This window comes from Triturus cristatus, chromosome 4_1, assembly GCF_964204655.1.
Source record: "Triturus cristatus chromosome 4_1, aTriCri1.1, whole genome shotgun sequence".
NCBI lineage: Eukaryota > Metazoa > Chordata > Amphibia > Caudata > Salamandridae > Triturus > Triturus cristatus.
In genome coordinates, this window is record NC_140585.1 from 1,263,451,892 (window position 1) to 1,263,465,778 (window position 13,887).

The window sequence follows — 13,887 nt, forward strand, 5'->3', positions numbered from 1 at the left end:
GGATGTTGCACATGTTCACTGGCATCACACCACAGCATGGAGGAGCAGTAGCCGGGACCAGGCTTTTCCACTCTCCAGAAGAGGCCAGTCTTTGGGGCTCAAAGGTGGATGGGCTGCTGGTCTGTCGCTGCACCGCGATCGCCTCGCCACGTGCGGCCTTCCTCAGTCTGTGTCTTTGTAGAACTCTGCCATGCCCAGGGCACGAGTCGGGGTACCACGCGGGTGGATGGCATCCCCCCACTTGTTTTCCAGGGTGGACGCCGTCCACCCTGCTCCATCAAAACGCCGTCCACCCTTCCCAAATACGCGCGCACAAAGTGAAGACCACAAACAACAATGTATTTCCGGGTGGCTGGCTGAATCCGGAAATTTCTCGGACTGCCGCCAATCATCACGCCCCATGCCCCTGCACCTACCAGGTTCACCGTTGCCAGGGTACCCACCAATAGACGCCGTGATCTTCAACCAATGGGTGGGTGGGTCTGCAACTCGGCAGTCCCGCCCTCCTGCTCCAAGCCCTTTATTTTTCGGGCTTTCCTGCTTTGGCTCCTTTGCTTTTTCGAAGTGACCCAGAACCGGATGTTGACGTGGCTGTTCTGCCTGGCCTTGCCTGCTGCCTGACCTGCCTCCCGCTGCAGACTTCCCTTCACTCGATAGTAAGGGTAGCAATAATGTGAATGGCGGTTGTGTTAGAGTATCAGTTGTAGTATTGTGTAATGGTTAAACAAGTAGTAATGTGTTTGTGTACTGCAGTATATAGTGTAGTGTGTTTTTGTGTGTTGTAGGCTTCAGGTATCTGTATATTAACGGATGCAGTACACGTGGTGCTGTTTTAATAGTTTTTTTAGAGAATTTGTTTATGTAGAGCACAGCTAGAGAACCATGTTAGATTCACGGCGTTAGCTCACCGACCTGTGATTCTGGGCAAATCAGTTAATATCCCCACGTCTTCCAATAGGCAATGTGTTCGTGTGACTTTTAGACACAGATATTCCACTGTATGCAGCCTCAAAAGGCTTTCCCTGTAAATGGCACGGGAGCTGTACCCCCTGGACCCATCGAGCTAGTGCCACCTATAGCATTGAGTGCCACCTATAGCATTCAGAAGTTACATCTGCGCAGTCACTACCACTGTGGCACGGTTAGCTTTACAAACGGAGATACCGCAGCCTACACGCTTTATAGGTTACACACTGGTGGGCCCAATACTCCAAACAGTCGTGGCAGTCTTGTCGGCTGATACTGCACGCTGAACAGTACAGGGATGGCCACTGTTGGACAAAAAAGACAGGATAGGAGCAGTGTCACAACGGCCTAGGAATGGTTGATGTTGAGGCAAACGTAGGGCGTGGAGGTATTTTCCATGCTTGCATGAGGGTTAATGACATTAAAGTCTGCCAGCGTTACAAACAGTGCACTTTACGGACGCCTGAAGCCTTGTCATTGTTAACAAGTTTCACACAATGCATCCACCCCACACTGTGTTTGCAGAAAAGGGGTGGGGGGGGACACCCCAAAAAACGAATTGCTCCATTCCATTATCACAACAGCACATAACAGTGGGCATGCGCAATTAAAATTTTCCAAGCTACAAACTCAAAATAAAACGTGGCAATGAGGGCATGTTGCTTTTGTAGCAAATTCAGAGCTTACCTCCCACACAATAAAGGAAGTAGCAAACATTTTTCTATTCCGAAAAGCAGCCTCGGGACAGAGAGAAATAAAAGGTTAAAAATATGAAAATAAATAAAGCACTAAATAAAGCAAGACGGAGTCGTCGCATAGTGGCCAGATTGATTTTATTCACACGCAAACACATTAGCACTGCTTTATAGAGTACCAGTGAAGCACTACTTTTGTGTTCTTGGGTTTCTTTGAACATTGTTTTCCCGCGGTGGGCAGGTGCACCATCCGGGAGGTACTGCAATACCTAGTTGATGGGTGGATTGGAAAACAAAATGTGTACCGTGGCACTGTGTTCACAGATGTGGTGTTTTTGAACCATACTCCTTTCCTTTTGTAAGGATATAAGCAATGGTAAAAGCACTCACTGATTTCTGAATGACGAGTGTAAAAACATTGAGGTAACCATGTTTGTTGTTCCTTCTTACATTTCACATACTTTACCTAATTTTGCATTCCCTAGGAGTTTTTGCTTTTTCCGGAATGTTGAAGAAAATGTTTTTAGGCGGCATAATGTTGTCTAGTGCATAATTTGAATTGAGGTGCATCCAGGTGTTTATAGCCTGGCACAGTTGGGCTGTAGCTGAGCTGAAGGCAGTGTGTTTTTCTTAGTGGGGCAGTAACGTGTTCAGTGGGGGTGAGGATATGGCACTATGGCCAGAGTTGCCAAATTTGGAACTGGGAAACCAGGTTCAGCCTTGATGACCAGCACACCAGACCACTCTCCTGAGGGAGCACATTTCCATGGTAGACCTGAGAAGGGCTCGCTAGACCTTAGAACCCTTGGTGTCTTAGCACCAGCAGGTGGACTTTAGCGGTGGCAAGAGTGGGTTAACCTTGAAGGCCTATCCATCACAATCCATACTGAAGTTCACTTCCAGTCTTGCTGGAAAGCCTATGATGCAGCCACCATAGAGCAACAGTGACTGTCACTGAGGTCACAGGACCCTTGAGGCCAGTCCACCTCACCCATTGGTACGTCCATTGGCCTTGTTTCAGCATTAGTAGCTGCAGCTCTCCAGGGATCGCCAATGCAGGATTTGGGTGCACACCAAACTAAGTTCGCCAACTTAACAGTCTCTCTGCTTCATGCACAAGCACTTTTAATAGGTGCTGCCTGCTTTGGGGGCACTGGACTTATGCAGCAAATGAGAACCAAATTATGCCCCATTGACTAAATTAGGCAGCAAAAAAATGCTTCAGTGTAATGCAGAATATTTTCTGATACTTTATTTTGACATTTTTGGGTAAATTCTGATCCGTTTGAGCTACAAGCAATTAGTTAAAATCATCAGATTATGCAGCAGATTATGTATGATGTGGCAAATATTGAAGAGCCATAATTATATAGAAAACATTTGCAAACTAGGATATGTAGCCATTCATGTTTGAACTGCTATGTGGAAAAAGGTAGGAGAAGTGCTGATGACAGAAACTGCACTGGTCAGACAAATGGCTTGTGATTCCACTTTTAAGCGTATTTGGGACATTCTGTGATTGGAAACATATCCCACTTTGTGAATGTATTTAAATCTCAACTCCTATTTCTGGCCACACCTGAGTCCGCCCACTGACTCAATTCTCAGGTTATTCCCACCCTCTGATTTTCCGCCCACAGTTCCCCTACTTTTTGTTGCCCACTTCGACCACTGGTCTAACATTTGTGTTTGTTTGTAATTTCCAGGGACACACAGGAAGGAGGCTGAAAAAGCTATTGAGAGTGGCTTATTTAGAGGAGTGCCAATCAGCTGTGAGGACTCACGTGGGCAGGTCAAAATAAACCTTCCCCAGTTTTATCAAAATCTGGCAGATAACTTGCGCTCTAGGTTGTATGCACAGTCTGCAAGCAATAGGTCGGCCACATCATCTCGGACAGATGAATTTTTAGCTCTCACATCAGAGATAGATGTTATCAACCCACAGAAATGGCCATATGACATTGAGAGCCCATGGTATGAAGGTGAGGAGAAACTACAAAACCTGTGCAGGAGATTCTGTCTTAATTTCAAAGGCGTATCTGAAGGCTTCAGAGACTATATTATTATTATTATTATTACTTTATTTCGGCCATTTTGGCCATAAAAGTCACATACATACATTAAAAAATCAAACTGTAAACATAGCAGCAATTTAAGAGAATAGTGCACAAAAAATGAATACCTTTTACAATTCATCTCATTTCAAATTTTTTAAAAATATATAAAAATATTAAAAATGTAAGAGATTTGTAAACATATACACATTTCCAACTCAAAGTACCTGTCCTTGTTTCTTACGAGTTATGTAGGCAGAGTATAGAAATTTACTTATGCTAAAAACAATGTACTGGGTTGAATTACTTTTCATGATCCTAAAGGCTATAGCGCAGGACCTGGTTCCCAAAAGGTTACACATTGGTTTTAGCCATTTCTTTCTAGCATTCATGTAGGCGCTACAAACAAAAAACATATGAGCTTCATTCTCAGAACAGACATTAGAACACATAGGGCAACACCCCTTTTTAACATTCGCTTCTCCCAATCTTTTTTGTGCCCATCTTTCGGTGTTGTAATTAAGCATAAGTATCCCATATCTGAACTTTAAATAAAGGGTTTTTGCAATAGGAGGCTCTATCTCGTCCAGGAATGGTTCAAAACGAAACTCATCCTTAAATGACAAAAAGAACTGGACTGCGGAGCCTACACTAATTCCATCCACTAAATTTCTGTTCATGTGGGTCCAAAAAGCTCGCTTAACTATTAGTTTAGAAGAGGTGGGCAATTTCTCGGGAGCCTCCCACAAGGAATATAAGCCCAGGAGTGTAAACCATTTTTTAATATGCACTAGCCATTGGATGGAATTAAAAGAATCAAGGGTCATCAGTTCATGTAGACCATTTCTATATTCTATCAGTTCCGGGGTGGACCAAAGCCTAACCCAGAATATTAATGGTCTTAAGATAGCTAGATGGTCTGTTCTCTTAAGGTTCAGGTCAAGTTGGAGAGGTAAAAGAGGTGTACTATTAGGGACCCTTACAGAAGCACGCATGAATTTGTTGTCCAGATTTTGAAAGCTATTCTTGGCCCATGCGCCCCATATCTCTGCTCCATATAGCACAGCAGATTGTATTTTAAATTTAAAAAGTTCTAAAACCGGGGTTACACTTTTACTCGTGCTAGTATTCATTTTACACAGAATTGGCTTAGCATTTTGGGCATATGTTATCTTGCTTTTCTCGATTTGGGCTTTCCAACTTAGTTTGGAATCAAGCACAACACCCAAATAGGAAAAGTTTTCCACAATATCTAGTTTTTGGCTATTCAGGGTTAAAGACCCTCTATCTGGCATACTGGGATTTAATGACATGCATTTTGTTTTGTCAGCATTGATTTCCAGGCCCTTTATCTGACAATAGCGACTGAAGGAATTAAGGAGTGCCTGGAGGCCCTTTTTTGTTTGAGATATAAGTAATGTATCATCTGCGAAGAGCAACGCAGGCACCCTTTCACCATTGAGCCGCGGCAAATCGTTAACACAGACATTCAGATAAGCAGGAGCATCATTAATAAACAGCGAAAACAAGGTAGGGGCCAGGACACATCCCTGGCGAACCCCGCGTTCAATGGGAATATTACGTGTCAACTCGCCATTAGGGCCCCACCTAACGTTTGCAAAGTTATCAGCATGTAGCTCGACTAATTGGGCTAGGAGGCATCCCGGTAGACCCATTTCTCTTAGAGTTTTCCAAAGTAGACTGCGTGGGACAAGATCGAATGCAGCCCTCAGGTCAACGAAGGCAACGTACAGGTGACCTTTTTTAATGTGCACATACTTCCAAATCAAACAACAAAATCGAAAAATTTGGTCAATAGTGCTGGTCCTACTCCTAAAACCAGCTTGAAATTTGGAGATTATGTTCGAGTCTTCCAGCCAGTCGTTGATCCTGAATAGCAAGTGTTTAGCATATTTTTGGAGCGTGTCCATCAGACTAATGGGTCTATAGTTAGAGGGTGTCAATCTATCCCCCTTTTTAAATATTAACACAATCTCCGCTGCACGCCAACTATCAGGAAAGTTGCAGTTTGATGATAAAGCATTAAAAAGGCGGTTCACATATGGGGCCCAGACGTCAATTTCATGTTTATAAAGATCCCCCGGTATTTTATCAGGACCAGGGGCTTTGGAGTTTTTAAGTTCGTTGATCGCCCTTACTGTCTCATCCAGTGTAAAATTGAGGGGTTCAATAATGGGAGAATCAATAAAGGGGGGGCACCTTAAACTCGCTTTACTATCGCCATCGTATTGTTTATAAAGATTTGTAAAGTGAGTTACCCAGGTCATCTCATCAAGGAATACATCTTTCACAACTCTCCCAGCATGCCCCCCATTAGCCACCAGCCTCCAGAAGCCAACATTATCATTAATTTTTGCTGCAGCTAACATTTCAGCCCAAATTGATTCTTCCCATAATCTTTTAGATGTTTTAAGTATACGTTTGTATTCAACCCTTGCAAGATTAACATCTTCTTTTGTCTTGTTTTTAATGGCAAGCAATAAGTTTCTTTTAGCAATCCTACACGAGTGGTCATACCATAACTTTCCGTAATTAGCCACTCTTATAGTTTGTTGTTTTTTTCTCGGCATATCTGATAGATACGTTTTTAGTTCTGAAAAGAAGATTTTGTGGAGATCAACAAAATGATCAAAATGTTCAGGTAAGAAGGCATGGTCAACTGTGTGTGCAAACGTTTGCTCAAAAAGAGAGTATACCAATGCTAAGGCCTTACCATCCGCCAGAACACGTGACCATCTTACTGCACGTCTGTTGTTGTTTATAAGGACGTCCTCACACGTGCTTACAGTTGATATTGTGGTAGTATCACTAACCAAATTCATATTGATGTAAAGTTCCAAAGGATAGTGATCGCTTTCCCCCCTGCTTACTACTTTCAGATCGATCAAAAAATGCCAGATGCTAAGAGAAACAAGAACAAAATCTAGACTACTTTTAGCTTTAGAGAAGGTTGGTTGTTTTTGCAAGTCCGATGGGAGACGGCCATTTCCTGCTCTAAGGCCGTGGTCTGCGGTGAGTCTTAATAATTGGCTGGCCAATGTGGAGTATTTTACAGATTTTGAGGTACCAAGCTGGGGGATATTATACGCTTGGTCCTCATCTTCAAACACATCAGAGATGCCCAGAACAGGTTCGTAATTACAATTTAAGTCTCCTCCCAAGATAACCGGGATGTCTCCAACTACGTTTTTCAAGAGGAGATCCAGGGCTTCAAATGTTGGTGAAACCTTGGAGTGGCCAATCGGTCTATTATAAACATTAATTATGTAACATTTGTTTCCACAGGGTGGAGTAACCCTTAGGGCCAAGATATCCGGGGAGCCTGTGTCAACAAGATCAACCTGCATGGGCAAGGTGATTTTTAGCCAAATTAATAGGCCCCCCGATGGTCTTCCTCGATTGGACTGTACTGCCTCAATACCATAAGTTTTAAATCCTACCCGATGTGGAACTTCTATCGCCCAAGTTTCTTGTAGCAGACAAATATCACAGATGTCAATATAGTCTGCCCAGTCAGGGTCTTTTAAGTTCTTACAAACACCTGCGATGTTCCAAGATGGAATAAGTAGACGAGGTGATAGACTCTGGGTGACATTGGAGTGATTGACTACACACTGTTTAGATAAAATGCCTAGCTGTGGATTTAGCATGTCTTTCTCTGCATCCCTGACTCTTTCTTTCACTACGGTATTAGATCCCCCAGCCGGGCCACCCTTAGCTTTACTATAACATACATTTCTGGCTTTGTAAGATAGTTCCACGTTCTGGGGAATTGAGACCGTCCTATGCATCCTAACCTTAATGGTCTGATCTTCATCATGCAAATGTAATACATTTTTTAGTTTGGTATTACCTTTATCCATGCTACAGAAGGAGTCATATAAATTAGAGATACAGTCAGGCATAGTGGCAAGTCAATCAACAGCGTCAAGGCAACTGAATCTGTTGGAGGTGGTAATGCCAGACCACATATTATAATCACCATGTCTAACCAAATTGGGAGCACTGCCATAATAATGGTTGACATAGTTCCACTTGGGGACATGATGAATGGGTCTAGGTAAAGGGTAAAAAAATGGTAAGGGTCTAGCTTCGATGGAAGGATTCACACCATACGATTTCCAATTGCATATTAGTTCAGCACTTTGGGGTTCTTCGAAGGATATGACAATACAGTCACCCGTGGTTGATTTGGCCGTTGGCCCTACCCATGGTACCCTCCTAACCATAAGAATCTTACTTTTCATCTGGTTAGGAATGGGTTTATATTTGTCTAGCCAAAAAATCACTTTATTTTTTAAAGATTGGAAATTTTCTTCATATTGGCTATCCAATTCAGGTACCCCTGTGAGGACGACTACAAATGGACTAGCGTCTGGGGGCAGATCTATATACCCTCCTCTAAAGTTACTATACGTGTGGCTAGACTGGTGGTTTGACTTATGAGTAGTATTTATAGAAGATTTATCTAGCAGGGATTGATTGCTTATAGAAGGAATATGGGAAAATGCAGGCGGATTAGATCGAGATTTATTTGGGACTAATACGCTCTGGTTGGAGGAGTGGGTAGAGGGAGCAATTGGCATTTGAGAAGTCTTACTATGTACCTGCTTTTTCTGAAAGGGTTTACTGGTAGCATTTGCAACAGTAGAAGTTGAGGGGGTTAAATTAGATTTATCTTTAGTACTACTAATTAGTTGTTTGGCTTTAGTATTCCCTACTATCCCCTCCTTTTTTTGCTGCACAGTCGATGAATATGTGTTTATTGTTAAGGCCGGGGCGAGAACTGGAGTTTGTTGGATGGCTCTAGGCACATCAGTACAGTTGAGGCTTAGACTTGACAAAGTGATAACACTTTTCTCAACTTCAAGTAGTTGGTTCTCAATGTCAGTAAGCCTGACTTCTAGTGGTTTGAGTAGTCTCTTTAGAGTCTCCCAAACTATTTTTAAAAATTCTTCTCTTCCACCATCTTGTTCTGCCATATCAGACGAGACTCTTTGCCCCTCACTAGCAGAGTGATCAGACATGCTGATAAAGATTTGTTCATCTGTAATAGCATTAGTATTTTCTACAGTTGCTGGGGCTACATCGTGAACAATGTCAATTGTTGCAATAGGCATACTTGGAGTTCCCCCCGTGATATTATGGCTAAGAGCTACTTTTGCTTTTTTCCTAGCGAAAGTGGTTAGGTGTTTGCGTTTTCTTTTGTGTTTTGGTGCAACCTTAACAGATGACTTGCCTTTATTAGGCTCTATCTCAGCTAGTAGCTGACAGGTCTCCTCATTTACGATATCCTCAGCACTCTCCTTTGGAAAATTCAGCAGTGATAGGCTTCCAGTTTCGGCTCTAACAGAAGGCCCAGGAGGTTCCTGATAATTAAGAGGAGTTGTTTCATCTGCTGTTGAGTGGACCTCAGCCGAAATTATAATTGGTTTTGTGCCAATAATGCGATCAGGCGTTTTGGAGGTTGCAATACTGCCTAGAGAAGATTTTTTTCCAAGTGCAAATTCAGATGAGAGCCTCCTAGCACTCTCAAGTTCTACTGAGACTTTGTGCTGAAGTTTAGTTATTTCATTATCAATTGAGAGATTGGTCCTGGTGATAAAATCATCTAGGGTGCCTGTAGCCTTTTTGGAGATCTTAGTAGCCTTACTCCTAGTTTCTCGCGAGAACATTGTGTGAGAGGAATTTTACGAATATGTGTGAATAGGGCAAAAAGGTCAACTAATGTGGCACAAAAGTTAAAAACCAAGAGGAATGGCCCGGTCCGGTCTTACACGGTCTCTAACGGCCTAAAACGGCCCTGTCTTTGCCCGGGCTGCGTCCCGCGCTGCGGGAGTAGGATGTTATTATGAAGCCTCAGGAGGGCGGGGGGCGGGCCAGCAGGGAGAGCGGACCGGAAGCTCTCCGTCGGTCTAGCAGGGACTTCTGGGAATTGAAGTGCCCGCACGCTCGCAGCCCCGCTGCAGCCACACGCCTGATGCCGCTTTTCCTCCTCAGTACTCCTCGCAAACGTCAGGTGTGATCCTCTCCTTAACACGGGCGAAGGGGCACCCGCGAAGCGGGTGCGCCAAGAGGTGGAAGGGCGCCGAGTGAAAGACAGGTGAGCCGGCAGTTGGCAGTGCTAAGCTCCTCCGTTTAGTGTCCAAACAATTTAAGCAAAGTGTCCCACTCGTTTAACTGCAAACTGGTGTTTTGAAGCCTCAGGAGGGCGGGGGGCGGGCCAGCAGGGAGAGCGGACCGGAAGCTCTCCGTCGGTCTAGCAGGGACTTCTGGGAATTGAAGTCCCCGCACGCTCGCAGCCCCGCTGCAGCCACACGCCTGATGCCGCTTTTCCTCCTCAGTACTCCTCGCAAACGTCAGGTGTGATCCTCTCCTTAACACGGGCGAAGGGGCACCCGCGAAGCGGGTGCGCCAAGAGGTGGAAGGGCGCCGAGTGAAAGACAGGTGAGCCGGCAGTTGGCAGTGCTAAGCTCCTCCGTTTAGTGTCCAAACAATTTAAGCAAAGTGTCCCCTATAGACTATATTGATAATGGTGGTAATGACATTCCAGAGAAACTGCAACCTGTTTTGAGGGTGATAAACACACTTCCTGTGACTGCGTAAGGGGTTTCAGCACAATGAACTTGATGATGTCACCCATACGAAACTGCCTTGGTATCGGACGCCTTTCCTCATTAATGTTCATTAACCTCATGGGTCCTCCTCTGCCTCTTTGGAATCCAGTGCCATTTGTGAACAGGTGGTTGATTGCCCATTACCATGCAGATGATACTCAATCTAGAAAGGTAGATCCTACAGCCCAGCACAATAAAAGATATGCAGACGCATGGTTGTTTTTAATTGATGGCTTTCAATGATCTAAGCGGTCTCACAAATTTTCCATGGCCAGACATCCTGTGGCAATATAACGTGTCCCATAATGTCTGCAATAACAGATGTACAGAGTATCAAGCTGAAACTGTACAGTGTGCACCTTGCATTTTTTTCTCTCATGGTCCCAGTGTATTATACTTGTCAAATTTAAATGTCGTGTTCTCGGTAGCGTAATAAATTTTAAAGTTTTGATAATCACTATTGTAGTTTCTAGTATGTAGTTTTCTTTGGCTTTTTTCAACACACATTCTGATTTTGTTCATGGTCCCATGTTTTAGTATGCCTCGCTTACAGCACTTAATGGCTTGACTAATGTAGTTGTACACCAAACTTCATCCACATTTGGGCTGCTAATTCCTCCATACAGGGACCTTAAGTCACAGGCTTAAGTACCAAGCAGCTTCAATTGTTAAATCTTGCAATATATGCAAATGATGGATCTGCCTCACAAGTGATGTCACTTCCTGTCGTGATGTCACTTCCTGTCGTGATGTCACTTCCTGTCGTGATGTCACTTCCTGTCGTGATGTCACTTCCTGTCGTGATGTCACTTCCTGTCGTGATGTCACTTCCTGTCGTGATGTCTAACTTGGAGAGTCCCCCCCACTTTTTTTTTTAGGACTTGTGCCCTGGCCATGCCGCAATATCCCGGCCGCCTCTCAAGCTGTCCACAGCAGTCCCCCAGAAGCTCCAAGCATGGTGAGATGCTGATTCACTTCAGCATGGCGTCCACCTCTTTCCACAGGTCCCTGCTGTGCTCCCGGACTTCCCCCTGGATTGTTGCTGCATCTGACTAGCTCTGCCCAACGGGGCCTCCGACGCTGCCTCCCTGGTTAAGCTGTTTTCTTGGCCCGCCACAGGGCCCCCCCAGCCTCCTTCAGGCTCCCGTAGGTCCCCTCGCTATCGAGGGTGCGGCCCACAGGCCTAGGAGTCTACATCCACTTTGCAGGCTCCAGCTCAGTGCTGCAGGCCTAGTTGCACTCTGCTCCCAGCAACCGCGGATCTCGGTCCTGTGGCTATGCCTCTCCCTCACAGTTCATAAGAGCGGACCACTGCACTCCCGGTGTGTTCCTTGCAAAAAGGGCCGGCACCTGGCTGTAATTGGGAAGCTAAATGCTGGAGATTCTGACAAGTCTCACTCGGACGCCATCGTGACCATGCTCCCAAGTCTCTTTTCGCTCTCTGTCGCTCTCTGTCGCTCTCTGTCGCTCTCTGTCGCTCTCTCCCCTCTTTCCCGCTCTCTCTCCCTCTCTCCCCTCTTTCCCGCTCTCTCTCCCTCTCTCCCCTCTTTCCCGCTCTCTCTCCCTCTCTCCCCTCTTTCCCGCTCTCTCTCCCTCTCTCCCCTCTTTCCCGCTCTCTCTCCCTCTCTCCCCTCTTTCCCGCTCTCTCTCCCTCTCTCCCCTCTTTCCCGCTCTCTCTCCCTCTCTCCCCTCTTTCCCGCTCTCTCTCCCTCTCTCCCCTCTTTCCCGCTCTCTCTCCCTCTCTCCCCTCTTTCCCGCTCTCTCTCCCTCTCTCCCCTCTTTCCCGCTCTCTCTCCTCTCTCCCCTCTTTCCCTCCTCTCTCCTCTTTCCCGCCCTCTTTCCCGCTCTCTCTCCTCTCTCCCCTCTTTCCCGCTCTCTCTCCTCTCTCCCCTCTTTCCCGCTCTCTCTCCTCTCTCCCCTCTTTCCCGCTCTCTCTCCTCTCTCCCCTCTTTCCCGCTCTCTCTCCTCTCTCCCCTCTTTCCCGCTCTCTCTCCTCTCTCCCCTCTTTCCCGCTCTCTCTCCTCTCTCCCCTCTTTCCCGCTCTCTCTCCTCTCTCCCCTCTTTCCCGCTCTCTCTCCTCTCTCCCCTCTTTCCCGCTCTCTCTCCTCTCTCCCCTCTTTCCCGCTCTCTCTCCTCTCTCCCCTCTTTCCCGCTCTCTCCCCTCTTTCCCGCTCTCTCCCCTCTTTCCCGCTCTCTCTCCTCTCTCCCGCTCTCTCTCCTCTCTCCCCTCTCTCCCGCTCTCTCTCCTCTCTCCCCTCTTTCCCGCTCTCTCTCGCTCTCTCCCCTCTTTCCCGCTCTCTCTCGCTCTTTCCCGCTCTCTCGCTCTCTCTCGCTCTTTCCCGCTCTCTCTCGCTCTTTCCCGCTCTCTCTCGCTCTTTCCCGCTCTCTCCCCTCTTTCCCGCTCTCTCCCGCTCTCTCCCCTCTTTCCCGCTCTCTCTCGCTCTTTCCCGCTCTCTCTCGCTCTTTCCCGCTCTCTCTCGCTCTTTCCCGCTCTCTCTCGCTCTTTCCCGCTCTCTCTCGCTCTTTCCCGCTCTCTCTCGCTCTTTCCCGCTCTCTCTCGCTCTTTCCCGCTCTCTCTCGCTCTTTCCCGCTCTCTCTCGCTCTTTCCCGCTCTCTCTCGCTCTTTCCCGCTCTCTCTCGCTCTTTCCCGCTCTCTCTCGCTCTTTCCCGCTCTCTCTCGCTCTTTCCCGCTCTCTCTCGCTCTTTCCCGCTCTCTCTCGCTCTTTCCCGCTCTTTCCCGCTCTCTCCCCTCTTTCCCGCTCTCTCCCCTCTTTCCCGCTCTCTCCCCTCTTTCCCGCTCTCTCCCCTCTTTCCCGCTCTCTCCCCTCTTTCCCGCTCTCTCCCCTCTTTCTCCCCTCTTTCCCGCTCTCTCTCGCTCTTTCCCGCTCTTTCCCGCTCTCTCTCGCTCTTTCCCGCTCTCTCCCCTCTTTCCCGCTCTCTCCCCTCTTTCCCGCTCTCTCCCCTCTTTCCCGCTCTCTCCCCGCTCTCTCCCCTCTTTCCCGCTCTCTCTCGCTCTTTCCCGCTCTCTCCCCTCTTTCCCGCTCTCTCTCGCTCTCTCCCCTCTTTCCCGCTCTCTCTCGCTCTTTCCCGCTCTTTCCCGCTCTCTCTCGCTCTTTCCCGCTCTTTCCCGCTCTCTCTCGCTCTTTCCCGCTCTCTCCCCTCTTTCCCGCTCTCTCCCCTCTTTCCCGCTCTCTCCCCTCTTTCCCGCTCTCTCCCCGCTCTCTCCCCTCTTTCCCGCTCTCTCCCCGCTCTCTCCCCTCTTTCCCGCTCTCTCTCGCTCTTTCCCGCTCTCTCTCGCTCTTTCCCGCTCTCTCTCGCTCTTTCCCGCTCTCTCTCGCTCTTTCCCGCTCTCTCTCGCTCTTTCCCGCTCTCTCTCGCTCTTTCCCGCTCTCTCTCGCTCTTTCCCGCTCTTTCCCGCTCTCTCCCCTCTTTCCCGCTCTCTCCCCTCTTTCCCGCTCTCTCTCGCTCTTTCCCGCTCTTTCCCGCTCTCTCCCCTCTTTCCCGCTCTCTCCCCTCTTTCCCGCTCTCTCCCCT

At 47.2% G+C, this 13,887-nt stretch overlaps 1 long non-coding RNA gene across 7 annotated transcripts in view; it reads left to right on the forward strand.

Annotated features, from left to right (window-relative positions):
* Positions 1 to 13,887, forward strand: part of LOC146856555 (uncharacterized) — a 29,930-nt gene that overhangs the window by 13,158 nt on the left and 2,885 nt on the right. For 5 of the 7 annotated variants that reach the window (XR_014981515.1, XR_014981516.1, XR_014981518.1 and 2 more), the window contains one exon: positions 7,022 to 7,090. The exons of the other annotated variants lie outside the window; for them this stretch is intronic. This is a non-coding gene — a long non-coding RNA (uncharacterized LOC146856555). The remainder of the gene's footprint in view (positions 1 to 7,021; positions 7,091 to 13,887) is intronic. 7 annotated transcript variants of the gene reach the window in all.